We start from the raw sequence: 12,295 nt of genomic DNA on the forward strand, positions 1-12,295 counted from the left end.
CAGGCACAGTGCTGTCCTGCTGCCACCCAGCACAGTGTGCCAGCTGGTTGGGTTCCTCCCGTCAGTCACCTTCAAGCTCTGCTTATGAACAACTGCAAGAAATTCTTCACTGAGATCAAGAATGTGTTTAGTTATTTTCAATGCCCTGTGATTTTAGAGAGAAGATCTGTGGTCTCATATTAGTGAAAATACTCTATATGTTGATGAGGTGTACACCCAACGCCAAGAGGAACCAATGGCTTGCATTATTTCCTGTCAAATACTAAGCATTTCTTCTTACTCAACTTCATCATCTTTCATCATTGTTCTATTATCATCATTTCACCAAGCTGAGAGAAAAGCAAAACCAAACTACCCCAAAAACTACAACAGAAAAATGTACCCCAGAACTGAACACATAACGAAACCCTCCCATTTAGAGGACGGAACAGTTTGTCCTCGTGACCCTCCCGAGTCGCCTTACTGCTTTCAGAGAGGACAGCAGTGCTGCGAGTCTGCAGGTTTGTCCTTCAGGGATCCCTCGACGACTCTCCATCCTGACAGACAGCCACGGTGTGCGTACAGAACCACAGCCCAGCGGGTGATCCAGTCAGAACCAAACAAAGGTGGAAGAGCACAGCATCATTCAGTCGGTGCCCCTGAAAAGTAAGGGTTTCTGTTCCATAGCGATGTAAGAGGGTGTAGCAGTGTGATTACCTCCTGGAAGCCCGTGGCTGCAGACGGATGCTTTCCTACAGCTCCGCTGGCAGGTAGTGCAGGATGGGTGCACTGAGCAGCCTTCAGAAAAACAGTGCGTCACAATAACTGACAACAGCAAGACCTTATTTGCAGAATGACCTCTGGATGACACTTAGGAAATTAGGATTCATTTACATTGCTATGAAACAAAGTTGATGATCCTCCTTGTATTTCCTTTTGGGAAAGCTCACTTTCCCAAAGTAACAAAGACAACATTCAAGAAGCAAACAGCGTTAACGAAGCCTATGTGGTTGCGATGCCCCATCTCAGTCCTGCTGCGTTCCCCTCCCTGTGTCAGAGGCAGGAAAAGAAAATGGGAGCTCTCCTCCTGCCTTCTGCCCTCCGTCTGCAGCGCCGTGGGGCCGCGGGGACATGGCCGTGCTGGAGCCTGGCACGCTCAGAGCTCTCGGGGTATATTCACAGCAAATCCACGTCTGGGTGATTTCTCATTTAGGAAAGCAAACAGCCCAGGCCTCAAATACTTGCTTCAGTGCCTAAATTATTCAGGTCTAATTGCATTGTATTGCACAGCTCTGTCTTAGCAGCTGACAGCTCTGTACCGCGGCTGACTTGCAGGTCTTCGCAAGCCCGAAAAAAACGTCTCTAAAAAGCAGTGTGCTTTTGCTCTTTTGAGTTTGCCTACAAACCACACGTACTGTGTCAATTAATACAGCCTAATTAGCTTTTTGGGTTCCTGGGATCCTGCCATGCCGGCAGTCCCTGCTGTGTGAGCGGAGAGCAGGGAGCGGTTCTGCAGAGCAAAGAGGTGAGAGGTGCTCAGAGCCGGACATGGCACACAGACGGCCCAGAGCTGCCATAGCGGGGGATGGCGGCAGAGGCAGCGCAGGGCTGTGGGGCAGCGGCCGGCCTTCCTGCACAGCACAGCCATGACTACACAGCGTGAGTCACAGCCGCCTTTCCGGCTCGCTTGCAAACCACAGCTTTGCAAAGAGAGCGAGTGTGAGCACAGCAGGCCCTGCAGTCTGGTAACGACTGGAGCAGAACCTCCGCGGACACACAGGATGAACGCCCTCAGTGGCACGCGGCGTTGGCCGCTGGGCTTCCAAGCGCAGCAGACGCCGCTCCTGCCGCGGCGCCCCGGGCCGTGACCGCGCAGCACCGCACCGCATCGCACCGCATCGCACCGCCCTCACGGCGCGCGCCCCGGGCGTGGCTGAGCGCCGCCGCGGGTCACGTGCCCGAACCTTCTGGAAGCGGCCGCGGCGGGCCGGCGGGGGGCGCGTGGGAAGGGCCGGCGGGTTCCGTGGCGGCCCTCAGAGCTGTCCGCCGCCTGAGGAGGGCCCTCGTCCCGGCGGGACCCGGCGCCGCGGTAAGGGGGCGAGGGCTGCGGCTCGGCCCTCGGGGCAGCCGGACCGGCCGCCGCGGGTCGGTCGGAGCCCCGCTCCGCACCGGGTGCTCTCGGAGGAGGGCTGTTGGGGGGCTGCAGTGCGGAGCGGCGGGACGGTCGGACGCCCTCAGTGACCGCGCTTGGAAAGCAGCCCTGCGTCACCTCCTTGTGCTGGGCCCTTATCACGGGTGTTGGTGGTTTGGACGTTTGTTCCAGAGCTCAGAGGTGATGTGGGTGCCCATTGGCGGCGCTTGACCAGCCAGCCTTCCTCGGGCTTTGCGCTGGAAGCACGAGGTGAGGTTAGGAGAGGCCCTGTCCTGTTGTCGGCAGAGGGGGTGTGAATGGGAGCAGCTCTGTGCACAGAAGTGGCGCTGAAAAGCAGTGCTGGGCCGCCTGGGTTCCTGCAGGGCTCAGCCTGAGGTGGTGTGCGGTGCCCAGGGCCGGAGCTGTTGGTATTAACAATTCTGAGTGATGCTGTGTGAAGTCTTAAATGAGCCTTATAATGTGTGTGCTCAAACGTAGTGTGCCTGACAAGGTGGGCATGGCTGTGCAGTGCAGCAGAGACGCTCTTTCAGGGTCCATTTACTTCTAGTATGATACTTACTGGTGTTTGTGTGTGCATTGGTGTGTCTGCCTTGTACGTGCCTGCGCTTGCACAAGTCTGTGCATCCTATCTGACAGCACTTGGAAGCATTGTTCTGAATATCAAGCAAATGACACATTTCTTAAGAAAATATTAACAGTGTGACATAGAAATTGGGGATGGGAGTTATGTATAAGATGACGTTCTGCTTGGAGCACTGCACATCTAAATTGTGTTGATGATTCAGATTGTTGATAGATAAGGAGCCTTTCATCAGGAGACAACAGATCCCAAAGTGTGTGTTCTCAGTAGGTTGGAAGGATGTTGAACTGGTGCAGGCTCTGATCAGGTGCCAAAGGGTGAGATTCTTTCATTGTCGTGTTGTGGTCAAACAGTACACCGCTGACATCCTGCAAACCTAATAAACATACTGAGCACTGAAGGCCACGTTTGCTCTGAGTGCTGAGTACAGTTAGAATCAAGAAGATTATTAAGGCTGGAAGGTATTCAAAATGAGAAGAAGGAAACGTTTAAATTTAGGATGACAGATTTAAAATATTCGTAAGTAACGTCTAGATCACTGGGGACAGTATGTCACAGCTTAACAGAGCAGTGGGAAATCTCACCTTGCCTGACACAGCAGCAGACTGACAGTGTTCTGCTCTTTCTTGCTGCTTGCACCCTGGATTGAAGTTTCTTTTCCCCATCCAAATGACAGAAGCGAATAGTCTGCAAGAAAAATCAGTTCTGTGTCAGTGTCACAGATGAGCTGGCTCCACGTCCCTGGACAGTGAGATAATTTGAACAAAGTCTGTTACTTAAATGCCTTTTTTTGATCTCTTCTTAATCCTGAATGGCAGAGTACAAGGCTTGTGTAACACAGGTACTGTAGAGAAAATGGGGAAGAAAGAAGCCGCCCCGGCTTTGGACTGTCGGAACACAGTGAGATTTGTCCTGTTCCAAACCATCCTTCTTGGATTGCATCAAATAAAAAACAGGACTGTTTTTTTATTTGTGTGATGGACGGTATTTTCTGGGGAGTGCTTTGAGATGGGAAGCGGAGAAACTCAGGTATGTGAGTCTGAAAGTGGACTAACAGAATCTCTGTGGGTTGTCTCAGTGAGGACTTGTCCTGTTTTCACCGAAGCATGTGGCAAAGCTTCGAGTAACTTAAACTGTGGGCTGGAGACTGTGATATCCTTCAGCCCTGGAAAATGGGGCCGTTCAGGGAGGTACTCGTGTGGTACTCAGCTGTGTATTGCCCAGTTGCTGATACCTGAGCATACATACAGCAAAGCACGTACAGTGAGCGCGAATTCCTGCTCTGCACTCGGCTGGGCCTGGGTCCGGCCACTGCTGAAGCATCCTGGTGTTGGGAAGTGTAAGTGCAGAGACAAAGCACTGGGTTTGTAACGTGTAAAGGGATGGAATGACATCAGCATCTTAATATTTTTCCTTGGTTTGCTTACACTTGGCTAAAAATAGCTTACTCAATGCAAGTGGGTGTTCTTTTCCTTTCTTTTGCTGAAAACCTTCCCCTGTGTCTGGAAGAGCTCTTTCCCATACTGCTTGGTGTTCTTCAGTTTCCATTTGGTTTGCTCGTGTTCGGTTTGCCTGCTCTCTGATCTGTTTTCACTTGTGTCCTTTTTTTTTTGGTGCTCTGTTTCAGTGAAGCTGTTAGTGTAAGGCAGATCAAATAATTCCAGAGTTAAAGCAGACCCTTGAACTCCGTGTTTAATGGGTTTGTAATTAGGCCATGTATCCCTGTGAGAATGGGCAGTCTGAGAGTTTACCAGGATTACAAAGGGATTTACTCGCCTACTAAGAGTTTCCAGACCTATTAAATTCTCTAAGAAGTTTTAAGGACACCGCCTCCTTCTGCAGGGGAGGGTTCCACCGAGGCTGTCTGCATACAGAGCTGGGCGATGGGCGGTGGGAGACCTTCTGTGCAAAGGAGGGAACGCTTCAGGGCTCCTGGAACGTTAAACACAGAGATGAATTTTCAGTCTGCCTTGGTAACGCATGGCCGGCTTAAACCATGTGGTGTGTTTGCTCTGAGAGTTCATGTGTGCATATTTAATAAGACATGAATATTAAAATGCTTGTTAACCGGCCATTATATGTGCATGATGCTGCAGATGTATATGATTAGTACTGCTTCCTGATCCTAGAATACGTAATTGTATTTAAAAATAAAGTCTTTGCTTTCCTTGGTCCTACCTGTTCACTATTCATAGGGTGCTGAGACGTGACAGGTGTTCAGGGAGATTAAACGTTAGATGCCAGGTTATTTAATTACCAAGTGGTGGTTTTTCCTTACTCATAACTGAGGATGGGTGCTGTTGTTTACTGTCCAGAGAGAAAGGGCCAACTCCGTGTAAGCAGAGAATGCTTTGCTCTGCAGCCCACCTCTCCGTGCTGCTGGCTCAGGCGTTGTGCGCTGGGTGCAAGGCGAGGAGCACGTGGTCGCTTTTCTCCCAGCAGCATTATGCTGTTGTTTTTATTACCAGGTTAAAGATGCCCAAAGCATAGTAAGGTTTTCCTTTGTGTGATGATTACCCTGTCAATACTGTGCCGTAATTAAAATGAGTCTGCCTGTACAGCCAATTAAGTGTAAATTTGAGCAATTCAGGTCTATTTTTGGATTTGCAGTGGGTTGGGTGAGATTTCAATCTAGGCTTGAACTCTGATTTTCCTTGAACTGTGAAGTATTCCAGTTTCCCACTGGGTAGTTGGGATCCATAGCCTGACCTGCTGGCTGCAGCAATCTGCGTGCGTTCACAGATGTTAAACTTGTGCAGTCCTGTGTAATAGTTGGGTCTTGCAGCTCCAGGGAGTTGGAGTAAATCTTGGTTAGGAATATAGATTTGGCTGTTCCTGTAGCAGTGCTACAGTTGCTGTCTCTGTTACTTCCCTCACTGCTTCTCCGATGGCATCCTCAGTGCTAAAACTGCGTGTTCTCAGCAGTGGGAGAAACAGAGAAGTACTGCAGTCTGCACTGTGCCGGGCCATTTGTTGTTTATGCAGACAGCTGTGAGGAACTTTTGTTCTCTTATTTCCATGGCTCCAGAGAAGCTGTGTTACCTGCCGGTAAAGCTGTTCCTTTGCAGTCTTTGGCACCACATTGGATTTATACTGCTGATGAAGCAACCTAACAGCACAGAGTTTGGCCTTCTATAGAGGATAGCAGCAGGAGTTGATAGCTCGTTGTGTCACACTGGGAGTTCTTAAAATATAATCAAAGCCATTAATCTGTAGAGTTTCTGGAAAACAGAATTGCAGGTTAAACATCAAGCACAAACTGTCCTTTCCTCTTCTTTCATGGAACTAGCTTTTGAAAGGCTGAGAGCTGCTGCAGAGATAACAAGGACTGGAGAATTTGCAGCAGGTGGTACCAACTGTGCCAGGACAACTCCCAGCCAAAACAATGGGCTGTGTGGCTGCAGGGAGGCCTGGGGCATCAGCCAGGGACTGCGGCACGGGTGGGAGCAGCGAGTGTGCCTGCAGCACCGAGCCCATCCACCAGCATGGTGTTCTTTTTCCACTCCCTGAGATAACCTCCAGGGAACACCACGTTAAAGTTACAAAAATAAACTAACAAAAAAATTGCTTTTGCTCTGTTGTGACCAGCTCAGTGTATCCTCTTTCTATCCAAAAAGAAACAGCACATGGCAAACGTGAAGTGCTCTGTCTGATGATGAAGGATGCCAGGGACAGCATGAGCAAAGGAAAGCATTTCTCTCCTTCAGGGAACGATCCCAAACAAACACAAATATTAGAAGTATTTGCTGGCAGATTCCCACCTTTGCCTGTGCAGAGGTTCTCGAGCAAACTCCCCTGGACAGCAAGGGAAGGATGGCTCCCCGTGGGTTGGTTCACAGCAGAACCTGAGGTACTGGGGTAATGAAACCGTAGGGAAGCCCACACCAGTCTTGCAGCGTATGCAGTGCTGTCCCTTGGGCCCTGTTTGATTTTTCTGTTACCTAGCAGTACTGTAAAGTGCATCTCTCACTTGAATGTCATAGTTCACTCTTCTTGTTTTACAGAGCAGTATCCCTGAGCGGTACCGCTCGTGTTCCAGGCTGCCTGTGGTACTGGTGTGTGTTTGCCTTAGTGAGGAAACAGAAATGGCTGGATGGCATCAGAATACTGAGCTAAGCTTGGGAGCTCTGGACTGCCTGCAGTCAGGGCAGCTTTCTGGGACATGGACCCAACCTTGTCTGATGTATTCTTTTCGTTTCCACTGTAGCATAAAACAACTTTTTTACGTGACATTTTTACATTCCCCTTTTACAGATCTCAGCTGCTTCCATTCGCAGTTTATAATTTGATCATCAGTATTTTCTATATTTTATTTAAACTTCTTTTTGGACGATTGCAGGTGAATATGTTGCTGTATGTGCTTATGAGTCAGCGAGGTAGAGCTGTGTGTAAGGCAAAAGTTAGATGGATACCAACATGATCTGTTTTTATGTATTTAAACTCTTTCCCCATTATGGCCGTGGTGCTCACTGGAGAATCCCCACGGAGCTCAGATGGACCTGGACACGCTCTGTGCTGGTGCTGATGGTGGCTGCGGTTTTCCTGATGGCGGCATACTTACGTCTGTGGCACAGAGATAGTGATCCCAGTATTTCAATTATGTGGAGATTAAAGGATAAACTTTGTCAGATGTTTTGCTAATAACTATTAGAACAAAACAGTTTAATCTTTCATATGATTTAACAGTGATTAGAGAATAATCCAATATACTCAAATATCATTCTTTGCAGTACCCATTAACTGTTTGGAACATTTTTGTATGTACTTAACAAAGAAAATAGGATACTTCTGGACCTGCTTTTGTAGAGATGTAGCCTGCAGGTGGGTGCTGCCATACAGATAAAGCAGAAATATACAGTGATAATGCCCTGATAAAGCCATGATGGTAATTCTTCAAGGTAATGCACTGCTTAATGTCTCCTACAAAGAAGAAATGTGGTGGGAGTAAAGGCCAGTTAATTACATGAAGGGAAGTTTTCTCAGCTGTGCCGTCCTGGTGCTGACTGTAGAAGTAATCACGCTGTGCAGCACGGCAGCAGGAGTTTGGGAGAGTTGAGAATGTCAGCTGCGCCTCCTGAGATGAAACAGGTACATCTGAATGTCATTATTTCAGCCATCAGAAGAGAAAGAGGGTGTGCTGGAGAGGGTGGGAGCCGGGCCCTGAGCTGGGTCAGGCTATGCTGCAAGATAACATCTGTTTCTTTGAATGCAATTTGCTTACATCTCCAGTTCTGGGAGGAGGTTACCAGGAGTACATGGAGGGAATGTACATCTAAGAAGCCTTCCCTTTCAAGTTCTGTTGGTTGAGTAAAGCCTTTAAAGTAGGACAGGCTAGCAAGGCAGTGTTGCAGCTTGTATGTTTTAGTGCTCCTGGGTCTAGTCCAGCTGTGCTGGGGCAGGCAGGTAGGCTGAGATGTAAATTGAAGGTTAGGGGAACTGTGAAGTAGTAATTACCCTCAGGAAAAAGGAATAAGCATTTCCCAATTGAAAACTGTTCTGCAAGTAGTTTCAGTGTAAGAGTGGCAGCTTTGTCTTAATTATTTTCTTCCAGTGTATGAATATGTTGCTGTCTCTCACTGGTCCATGCTGTCTAAGCGACACGTACTGTCTGCACTGCAAGCAGAAAGGCAGTTGTTTTGAGAGACAATACTTTGAGGTATATGTTAAACTGCAGGTCTGTGTGCCAGGCTGCTTACATCATCAGGCGTTACTCTGTTCCAGTTTCAAGCACAGCTCCTGACCTCCTCTCCTGGAGATAAGTGAGTGATTTTTTGGGAAGATTTAATATGGAAAATAGGCCCAGTGGAGTGTGAAGAAAGTCAGATCTGTAGGAGAGGTGTAAGCATGGCTGAGGAGCTGTTTCAGATTCCCTGTATTTTTAAGAGCAAACTCGGTTCGGTCTTGTGTTCCTCGTGATCAAGTTTGCTGAGTATAAAGACATACTTCATAATCTAGCTACATCTCTGCCATGTCTGATGAGCCCATGCCTCGTGTTCCTTTGGGCAATGGAGAGTAACTGCTGCTCCCAGCTGCTGCAGGGTTGTGGTGTTCAGTTTGATTCTCCGGTATGTATGCTGGAGATAGCACAGCAGCTTGTTATCATTGTCCTGCATATTGCATACTGTATAAGTAAATGGTAAACCTCCTCTTCTCAATACCTCATGGCCAAACCAGATTTAATACTGTGACTTTGCCGCTTGAAAGCCAGTCAGATAGATCTGGTGACTTCATTTTTGAGGCGGATACTCCACAAATGTCCTGTGGTGTCTTCTGGTTCCTTGGAGAACGTGCACAGTTGTTTGGCTGCCCTGTAGTCTTGTGCTCTCTATTCAAGTTCAGTACAGTTTTATTCACAGAACTCGCCTTTATAAGAGTTATTCATAGCCTTTATGCTACAAAATCTCCATATGAACAGTTGTGTCAGTGGAGCAGAAGTAGATGTACACAGAGGAGAATGTGATGCAGTTTGAGTGGCAGATGCAGCGTATCTGGGCTGTTAATAGCAACTTCCTGTCTCAGTTACTGGGGGGAGGACTGTGCCTTCTAAGCAATGTGAGAGTGTCAAATGCAGTAGCCAGCACCCTTAGTGTTGTGCTGGATGGCATCTGAGGGCAAAGAAAGGAAACGTTCAAGAGATGAAAGAAATCAGAGGAGTAAATAAAATGGAGCCATTTGGTTTCTCAGAGTGTGTTTGGAAGTGTGCAATCTGCTCTGCATTCTGATCCACGTCCGAGGAATTGAGCTGGAGTCAAACTCAGGATTACTGCAAAGTGGGCATCAGTTGACAGAATTATATTAATTCCCACGTAATTGACTTTAATCCAGACCTGCAAATGACTGTAGATGTTTTAAGGAATTTTAACATCAAGTGGTAGATCTAGATTAGGAGTCCTGGGGTTATTTTACAGATTTGGTTCATGCCAGTGATGAAGCGCCTTTGCCAATGCATTTGTAAGATATTTTTTTTAGGTCCAATCTTAGCTAGTTAAATTCCTTGAAGCTGGGTACTACGTCCAACCCAGCTCCATGGGCATTGCAGCTGGCATGCTGAGTGGAGACAGCAGAGGCTGGTTGAGTAAAGAATTCCAGTCCTTCTTCTCCTGTGAAGTGGCCATTCCTCCTGGGCTGAATGTTTGCCCTGAGCACAGGGGATTTCTGATTGCAGTGTACCCTTCAGGTGCTGAAGTCCTGTGTGCAGTTAATTTTTGGTGGAGATGCGTAAGGAAATACTCGGATTTGCAGCTTTTCTTATTTCATCCAGTTGAAGATCTTTGGATTTAACAATTGAAGTTTAGGCTCTGTGTGGCTACTCTGTAGGTATTTGGATATAGTAAGTGCAGGAAGGGACCAGAGTATGTGAAGCAGCTATTAAATATTCTGTGTTATGACTCCAGTATATCTCACTGTGATTCTTAGAAGAAATGAAGCGTGGCCCTGGGAGGATAGAGAGGTTTCCATGTGCTACCTGAGAAATTGTTTTGACAGCTGTTCCCACAGTAGTACCATAAGAACTGCTTGGGGAAGCTTCACGTGTGCTTATGAAATCTGCATTACTGCCATGACAAGCCTGTGTAAATGGCAGGAGCAAACCCTGAGGTCCTTTTTAAGATAAATCTGTATGGCTAAGAATGGAAAGGCACCATAAATACAGGTGGCACACTGAGTGCTTTGCCAGAGTTATGCAGTGGTTGTGCTTCTTTTTAAGCTGCCCAATTAAATATAGATAGAAAAAGACCGGTATGCTTAATAATTGAGCACACCGTGTCAGGCAATGTACACTGTCTGTGCAGTGCTTCATTTCAACAGCCCTGGGTTCATTTTCAAAGAATAAGCTCGAAAGTAGTGCAAGAGTTACAGCACTTCTTCCTCGTGGGAGCTGTTAGTGGGCTGTGTTGTCTGCAGTGCTCTGGCAGCGTCATCACGCCGAAGGAAAACGTAGATGTATCACATGGCTGTTCTCCTTATGTGTGTAACTTGTGTGGGGATGGATAGAGCAAGTGTGAGCATCAGTAGTTTGTGACAAGGCAGGAGAAGTGGTGTGGTTGTATAAAAGGAGTGCTCTGGGCTTTCTAAACCTCAACAGCTGTTTCAAAAACAACCTGAAACATGAGCGGCTGTAGCCCTATTGCTGGCAAGCACAAGATGGAAAGGAACTACCTGGTCCTTAGGTTTTTGAAAAGATTGCTGCTAACTAAAGTACTGGTCTGTTAATAAAATATCTGGAAGGCGTTTTCCTGTGGCAGCATTACCCCCAGCAATGGAGTTGGTGGTGGAAGAACTGCAGTAGATGAACATTTTTCTTTTGTTTCAAACAGTGCTCCAGCAACTGAGGTAATTTCTGTCTTCATAGAGCCATAGAGCGGCTCTGGTTGGAAGGGACCTCAAGGATCAGGTGCCAGCCCCTGTTCTGTGCTCCTGTTCCTTTACATATAGGCTGCAGTACATTTTTGGTACGTGAACAGTGCTATAAATGCAACACAGCCAAAAACAACAAAGGCAAATATTAACAAAAACTGCAAGGCTTTCTGGAGACTCTCCTGCCTCCCCTCAACACGGTGCATCTGTTGTATTAATTGACTAGAGAAATGGTTGTGAAAACCCGATCATTAAATCAAGGGTAATGTGTGTCACGTGTAATGGGGAAACTTGCAAATACTTGTAGAAAGACTAGAAGAGAAGAGAAGATTTTTCAGGGTTTTTGTTGTAAATTGACCATGATTGTTAGAAGCAAAATAAAATACAATTCTGCCTAATAGACTTAATTTGTGCTTTCTCCTGAGGGTTTTTTCCCTGAGGTTTGCGCAGCATTGTTTTTCCAAGGAAAGCCTTGGAGCTATTTGTACCCCATGTTAGCACTATGGCACTGATTTCTGACCTTCTTGCTCTCCTAGAAAAGCCCTTAGATAAAACAAGTGACTGAGCATAGAAGTTGGTACCCAGGGTAAAGTGCTGCCTAATCTCTACCTATGAGAAAAAATAGGAATTGTTTTATTTTAACAGCAGAGTGATTACTATGGATAATAAGGAGTCTCAGAGGCATTCATTACATTCAAAATACACATGGAAGTCATTTATCAAACACAATGAACAAAACAGGAGGAAATGTGTAAATGTCAAAAAGATGCAATATGACTTCACTGTCCTTGAACACCAACTGAGTTTAATTACACATGTTCAAACTTTTCTTACTTTCCAGCAGGTGTTGTCGTTACCTTCTGGTTTGACCTGTGGGAGTAGCTGGGTCAGTACAGCACAGGAGGGGCCGGCAGGGCAGGGTGGGGTGGCTGCTGCCAGGGCTGAGCGGAGCGGTGCGGGTTGGAGAGGTGCTGCCAGGAGGGGCTGGGCTCTCCCTTGTAGCACAGCTGCACGGCTGGCTGCTGCTCAAGCACCTGCACGGCCCACCCGCCACTCATCAGTGCTGCTGCAGCTCACACTCAGCTGTGTTGGAAGGAGCAGTTGTTGCATCAGTGTTTCTACCCTATCCGTCTCTCTTGTGTGGCTTAAGGAGAGATGTCTTTTCTGTCACTTACATGGAAGAACTCAACTGGAATTTCAAAAACAGAAGGATGTGCTGAGTAGCAGTG

General features: G+C 47.3%; 1 protein-coding gene across 15 annotated transcripts in view; it reads left to right on the forward strand.

The window, feature by feature from the left end:
- Positions 1-1,968: 1,968 nt before the first annotated feature.
- The window catches only part of GPR149 (G protein-coupled receptor 149), a 79,415-nt gene continuing 69,088 nt past the window's right edge, over positions 1,969-12,295 (forward strand). For 11 of the 15 annotated variants that reach the window (XR_006930826.1, XM_040705457.2, XM_040705458.2 and 8 more), the window contains exon 1: positions 1,969-2,068. The gene's annotated coding sequence lies outside the window, so the exon portion shown is untranslated. Of the gene's footprint in view, positions 2,381-7,712; positions 7,800-12,295 lie in introns of those variants that run through there. The other 4 variants (XM_046898306.1, XM_040705459.2, XM_046898305.1 and 1 more) reach the window with 2 other exon arrangements.

Source organism: Gallus gallus, chromosome 9, assembly GCF_016699485.2.
Source record: "Gallus gallus isolate bGalGal1 chromosome 9, bGalGal1.mat.broiler.GRCg7b, whole genome shotgun sequence".
Taxonomy (NCBI): domain Eukaryota; kingdom Metazoa; phylum Chordata; class Aves; order Galliformes; family Phasianidae; genus Gallus; species Gallus gallus.